We start from the raw sequence: 7,598 nt of genomic DNA, 5'->3' as shown, positions 1-7,598 counted from the left end.
GAGCTGATAGGACCTGGCCCCTCCTCCACACAGGACCTCCTGAGACACAGCTAGGAAACAGAGATGGGGTTTTTCTCACCTGTCCTCTCCAGTCCTCGTGAGCACAAGCCAGTGGGCTCCAAGTCCAGCACGCGCTTTTCTTCTACATTTACGCCAACTTAGCAATTACTATGCGTGACTGAAAATGACCTACATCTGAATCTTATTTCTAACATCTTAACTGGTCCTGGACCATAATTTTTCATTCTCAACAAAGACCCAGGTCTGACATTCCACATGTCCCATTTGTCACCTCACCCATGGACCCATCCATCCAAGTCCATTCATTATTCCTGCTCCCCTAAAGGTTAACTTCTCACATTATCTATTTTTCCCTCATGAAGACCTAGAGCCCTTCCTGTCAACAGGCCTCAGGCACAGTCAGCCTCAAGTGCATGGCCAAAGCCACACTGGGGTCACCCAGTCAACCAGGGCTCATTACAGCTTTGGTCTTCTGAAGGTGACCCAGGTCCAGTTCACCTGGCTGGGACACATCATTTTCCAGGATCTAACTTCAGATTTGGGGATTCTCAGAAAGTCTGGATGGAACAGAATGCTTGAAGTAGGAGGATAGTTTTCAACACTTAGGAGCTCTTTTAGAAAGAGCTATGGCTTTGGTTTTGTAGCCAGCGTGGGCTGTCCAGAGTAATTGACCCTTTGAGGGTTTAAGCTCACCCCCTCGTGTTCCTGCATGACAACAAGTAGCTCTCCATTCACCTGGCCTGCACTGCCCAGGAGTCCCAGGATCCTTCCTGTGGTGCCACTCGAGCCAGCCCTGCAAAAATTGTCCCTACGATCTCTCCTGGCTCTCTACGATCTCTCTCAAGGCTCTCAAATTGTCTTTGAGTTTTAAGGAATGCCAGGCTCTACAAACTTAAAGAGAAATCTCTTAGTAAAGCCTCTTAGATTTAGCCTTCACAGCTTAATCCAACCCTGGAAAGTTGCCAGGGGAACAGACTGAAAAGGAGCATTAGGGGACCCCTAGGGGTGGTGGAGACCTGAACTTCCTGTGCTGAAATTCTGAGTCCTTGATGAATGATTAACTGAGAACCCACCCGCTCCCCACTCTCATTTGCAGGCGCCTCCTACCTCCCAGCCACTGCCCTTTGCTCATGAAGATTTTAGGATGAGGTTCACTGTTTCTCTGTCGCTACCATCTCAATCACAAAGACAACCTGCCCACATTCTGGCCCTTCAGTCTTTTTACATCTTTGTTGACATCTTTCTTCTATCCCATTTTATCCATCCACCCCCAGGAACATCATCTCCCCTTCCAAAGACTCCAACATTTCTTAAACCCCTTCAGGATCTTTAACCCATTGTCACTATCTTCTTCACATCCACCCCCCTCGCCCACTGTCCTTATTTCCCCTCCTTACTCAACTTGGATCCCTAGCCCATCATTCTGCTCACTTGCATCCATGCTGCCTTCACTACTTAATCCCTGTTTCCATTTGTCATGCTTGTTTGGCTAAATCCCAACTCTGTTTAAACTCAACTCCTTGCCTACTCAGCTCCCAAGCTCAAACCATTGCGTGAGGCTAGAGGAAAACACATAACTGTGCAGATGGGTCTTGCTTTCTATTTATTACCACAAACCTCAAGTGGGCCCTCAGCACTGTCTGAGTGATTACCCTTCTTCTCCCCTTTCCCCACTCTCAGCTGATGACCTTGGTTCTTATTTCACTGGAAAACAAAGTCAGAAGAGAATTCTTCTCACCAACAAGTCTACTGACTTCTGAATCTGTATTCACTGGCTCCTTCCAGAATTCTCCACATGTCCTTATTCAAGGACATCACAATTTTCCCCTCTCTCTCCTGACTCATCTCTCTACTTGGTCATTTCCCTCAGCCTACAAATATTCTATAATAACTCCTGTCTTTTGAAAACAATCTTCTGTGAAAGAGGAATGGTCCTATAAGGTATTAATACACACTACGAAGCCTCTATAATCCAAACAGTGTGGTATCAACACCTAAAAAGACAGATCAATGGAATAAAATGAGAAGTCAAGAAATAGGCCCAAATACTTGAAGAAATCTAGGTTATGATAAGGAGATATCCCAAAATCACTGGGGCTGACTCATTTGGGGCTAACTGGTTAGTCATTAAAAAAATTAATTTAGCTCTATTTCTTACATGATATATAAGAATAATTGCCAAATGAATCAAAGATCTAGATGCAAAATGAAATTGCACAAGTACTAAAAGAAAACATGGATGAACTTTTAGATAACAGGGGTAGGAAAATATATTTTTTAATATGACTAAAACTCTACATGCTACAAAGGAGAAACTGATAAATTTGACTACAAAAAAAAGCTTTAGCATAGTCAAAACACAAATGAAAACTGACAGAAAAATATTTGTAGCATAGATCATGAAGAACCAATATCTAATATTTTAAAAATTAAGAAAGACCAAAAATCCAATAGAAAAGTGAGCAAAAGACATGAACAGACAATCCATTAAAAGAAATATAAAATTCAAACATATGAAAATATGATCAACTTCACTCATAATAAAATATGCAAATTAAACCCACATTGAATAACATTTTTACCCATGATGTTGGAAAAAAAAAAAAATCAAAAGTTTAACAATACCCTCTGTTGGTGAGACTAAAGAAACAGGCACTCAGGAACACTGCTGGTGGGAATGTGGTATGGGGCCACCTCTATGGAGGGGAACTTGGCAATGCCTAACAAACCTATGCATGCATTTACCCTTCCACCCAGCGATTCCTCTTCTGGAAATTTACTCCAAATATATACCTCTAGCAATATAAAAATACAGATACCTAGAACCTACTGTATAAAACAGGGAACTATATTCAATGTCTTATAATAACCTATAATGGAAAAGAATCTGAAAAAGAATATATATATACATATATTTATATGTATATATTGTAAATCAACTATACTTCAATAAAAAGAAAATACAGATACCCAAGATTATTTATTGTAGCATTACTTATAATTTCAAAATATTGGAAACGCCCTAAAAGCCCAGGCACAGGAGATTGGTTGAATAAAATATGGTACACACAAACAATGAGGTAATGAGATATTAAAAAATAAGAGGAAGAGCTCTGTGAGTGGAAATAGAATGATTTCCAGGAGATACCGTGAAGTGAAAAGACTAAGTACAAAAGAGCATATATCATCTGCTATCTTTTATGTAAGACATAAGGGAAATAATAAGATTTGTATATATCTGCTTCTCTTTACAAAACAAAACACAGGAGGAACAATCCAAAAAGTAATGTAGTTGGTTTCCTACAAGGTGCGTGGGGGGATGGGGTGAACTACAGCCTGGGGGGATGCTTTTCTGAGCCTTCCTTTCTGTATAGTTTTGACTTTAGGTAGCATTTCGGTGTTTTACATATCAAAAAATAAAATGAAATCAATAATGAAGTTGAATACCCAGGACCCCTTTGCCCCTCCGGCCATACCCTGACTTCCTCCCAGACTGCCCAGCCCATGGGTCTTTCAGGGGGGTGGGTATGCGCCACAGTTCTGCATATTGTATTTCTCTGGCCATAGGGACTGGCCCAGGGTTGGGCACCCAACTCAAACTGAGACAGTGACCCGCCACAAGCCTTCAGTTGCTGCTGTTTAGAGAGAGGTCACCTTCCTCTTTTTCACTGCACTTGAGTCCAGGAAGTTGAAGACCTGGAGTGACCCGCAGCCATCTTGAAAGGAAGCCAAAACGGAGGAGAGCAGAGCTGAGAGACCTAAGAGACCAATTTACAGAAATGGTGTTCAAAACCCTACTATTTTTACTTAAGGACATCAACAATCATTTCAAGTCTTTGCCTTTGCCGGCTTGAGGTGGGTTTTCTGTCACATGCGTTCAGGGTCTCTACAGATAGCCTAGTAGAAGCCTCTCATTTTGCAGATGTGGACTCTAAGGCCTGATGAGGTGAAGAGGGAGTCCAAGATCACGCTGGGAGATGAGAGCAGAGGCAGCGCTAACACTCAGACCGTCTGGGTCCAAGTTCAGGCTAGAATCAGTGTGGTAGTGGCCTTCCCCCCAGGCTCACCTGAGGGAGAAAGAGGACAGAAGAGTACGTCCAAGGTAGCAGGGACGCTGGAGGAGGAGAGCTGGGCATCCCGCTCCCACGGCCTAAGTTGCCCCAAGCTGCCTCTGACCGCCCATGCAGGACCACCCCACCCCTGCGGGGACACAGGAGATGCTCCAGGGCCACCGTGGAGGCCCCAAGGCTCCCGCTGTGCTGGGAGGAGCTTCGCGGCAGAGCGCTAAGACCCGTCAGCCCAGACAGACCTCTGGGACCTGGCGGACGCAGTGTTGATGAGGGCTGGATGCGGGCTCTGTGTCCCAGGCACAGCACGTCGGGTTGCGTGTGGAAGACACTCAGCAGCTGGGAAACCACTCACCGTGGACTTGCCGTTGAAAGATGCGGGTTCAGACCCTGGCTCTTCCACTCACCTGTGGGCCTTCTGCACGGGAAGGGCAGATAAGAATGTCGCCCCAAGGAATCAAGGAGCTGCCTCTCGTGAGGGGCCTGGGTGAGCCAGTCCTCCCACCAGCAGCCCACAGGCGGTGTTAGTCAGCCAGAGTTTTAAACATAAGCCAGCGGTGTTGAAAATCGGGATATTTCGTATAAAAATCCAGATTTGTGCTTTCTCTTGAAAATAAAGGAGCCAGTGTTCTCTTGGGCACACTGACCAGAACTGTGATATACGTGCCCCTTTGTCCAGTCATGAGAGGCTAATCTGCCCTACGGTTCCCCATCACCCACTCCACCTCCCGTTGAAGCTGAACTGGGGGTGGGTGCCAGTGGCCACTCAGCATCTCACACTGCTATTTGTCTTGTGGCCGAGATCTACTGCTCTGCACCGTGTGTCCTCCAAAGCCAGGAAGAAAAGGATTAGCAGAGAAGCCCACGTCGCTCTCACCCACTTCCCATGCCGCCCACCAGCTCCACTCCTGATGTGATCTGCTTGGCGCTGGCAGGGGTCTGAGTCCACAAGCACAATTGTAAATGCAAATGGCTACCATAAGGTTCATAGACGAAAGAGAGGGAAGGGAATTAGGACTCGAGTTCAAGTTCTGTTGGCTGAGATACAAAATCTAGGATATCCTCCCAGATAAGGGGATTGGCATGTGGACTAGTGGTGAACTTGGGGGATGTCGGTGTAGGAACAGGGTCAAGGACAGAGACAAGCAAGTTCAGAGGCAAGAAGTCCAGCCTCGGGCTTCCCTGGTGGCGCAGTGGTTGAGAGTCCGCCTGCCGATGCAGGGGACACGGGCTCGTGCCCCGGCCCAGGAAGATCCCACATGCCGTGGAGGGGCTGGGCCCATGAGCCATGGCCGCTGAGCCTGCGCATCCGGAGCCTGTGCTCCGCAACGGGAGAGGCCACAACAGTGAGAGGCCCGCGTACCGCAAAAAAAAAAAAAAAAAAAAAAAAGAAGTCCAACCTCTGGGTACCTGCAGAGGAAGTAGTGACGCTGATGGCCTAAGTCCAGAGCAGGGCCTGGTCTCCTGGTGTTGTGAACAGGTACAGCTGGCTGGGGAACAGGAAACCAGGCGGAACTTTACAAAGGCTGGTGACATTTTCGTGGGTTCTCATGTGGAACCCATGAGAGGCAGGTTTGGCCTCTTCTGGGGAAGTTCCCCTGAATCTAGTTTTATGCTTTGGCAGAGGAAATAAAAGTTCTCAGTAAATGTGGGGAGGGGTCTGTCAAAGCTTACTCAAATGTCAACCAGAGGCCCCTGGCGCAGGGGCAGCCAGTGTGGTTCATTATGGAGCTAATTCAACACAGGGTCCAGGTTCTCAAACTCAGCTGATGTGAAGGTCTTAGAAGATAGAATGCCTCCTGTACCCTAAGGTATAATCATAAACTTTGTTCATTTTTAGCCCGTGATTTGAAAATCAGTGAAGCCCTGAGCTGATGTGGATGTACTGAGGATATAGGGTGATTCTGGATATATTCAATCATTCAGTAGACATTCATTTACTGAGTACCTAGAGTTTACAGTCCATTATGCTTAACACGAGGGAGCCCACAACGGTGGGTAAGACACTGCCTTCACCCTGGAGCAAATTACAGGCCAGTCGGTCAAGTGCGTGTCTGCCAGTTGGAAACCAATGCGGGTCAGGGAGGCCTGTGCAAATTACCTCTACACCTCTGCAGCGGGGCCTAAGGCCAGATAATGTTGCCTTTCAATAAACATTTCTTTGTAAGAGTTTCTTAACCAGACTCCCCTTGCTGGGAGCCTCTCAGAAATTTTTTACCAGTGCCTCAGACCTGCCACTGGCCCGAGATTCTGCCTGAGATCAGCTGTGCCTAAGTAGCACCAAACTGAATTTCACTACAAAAAAAATCTCATCTGATTGTTTCCAGATAATGGGATGCTTTTGGTGTGGTATTTTTAAAAAGCTACTGATTATTTAATACTTAGTACGTGCCGGACACGGTGCTGGGATCTTTACATGTAGTTTTCATTTAATCTGCACTGCAGCCCTGGGAGGTCGCTGGTACCATTCCCGCTGTGCACTGAGGTTCAATAACATTTAGTTCCACCTAGATTACTTCTGAGGAGCCTAAGATTTCTATGAAAACTTTGAAAGTAGACCCTGGTTTTTGTTTGAAGCCCTGTCCACACAAATCAGGCATCTGTTGTTGTCCACACAGCGCCCTTCAGCACAGGGATGCTGCCAGGGGTCGGCCACAAGGCTCCCTGGGGTGGTATCTTGGCATCAATTAGCCATCCCAGGACCATGACCCCAAAGCAGACCTCCAGGCTTTCACTCCTCACCCATCACTTCCTGCCAGAGAAACCAAAAGAAGAACTCGCAAAGACCGTCATGGGTCTTGTCATGCGGCATTTGACACTCGGCCACCGCTGGGGGTTTTGGGAGGGGAAGTAACGCTGACATCACAGGAACGTAGAACCGAAAAAGGCTTGAAGGGTTCACCTTGTTCGGGCACCTCTGTGAGACGAGACACAGCTCTCTCCCTGAAGAGCCAGAAATGAATACTCCACCTGTTCCAATAATTTCAGCCAGCATTTTAGCTATCAAATAGAGAAAATTTTCTTCCAACTCAAGTTCTTATTTACCTTTGGTCTATTATTTTTTTTATCCAGGAAGACGAACTAGTCAGCATTAGTCTTTTTACAAACCTCCAAAATCTTAAAGATAATGTGTCTATCAGTCATTTCATTTCAAGTCAACTAAGCACAATGATCTATACCTGTGTTCTTCACTGGGGGGTCTTATCTGTGCTGTTTGCAATTTTTCCACTGTGTTTTTCAAGTATGTGACTGTGGCAGATTGAATTATGGTTTCCCATTCTTCGCTCTTTCCTGTTATATAGGATTCTATATCCATGACCTTTGCCATGTGCCTTGCAGTCTCTCTCATAAGAATCAATGCAGAGTATTTCCTCACCCCATTGATATTTGGCTTGGTCACATGCTTGCTTTGGACAACAGAATGTTAAGGAAAATAATGCAGCAGAGGCTTTAAATGTGCTTGCCTGACTTGAGTTGGCCTCTTGCGTTTCTGCCATAATCATGAGAGGA

The sequence above is a fragment of the Pseudorca crassidens genome, chromosome 10, assembly GCF_039906515.1.
Source record: "Pseudorca crassidens isolate mPseCra1 chromosome 10, mPseCra1.hap1, whole genome shotgun sequence".
In the NCBI taxonomy this organism is placed as follows: Eukaryota; Metazoa; Chordata; class Mammalia; order Artiodactyla; family Delphinidae; genus Pseudorca; species Pseudorca crassidens.
The sequence above is the reverse complement of the archived record's forward strand: the minus strand, read 5'-3'. Positions refer to the sequence as shown.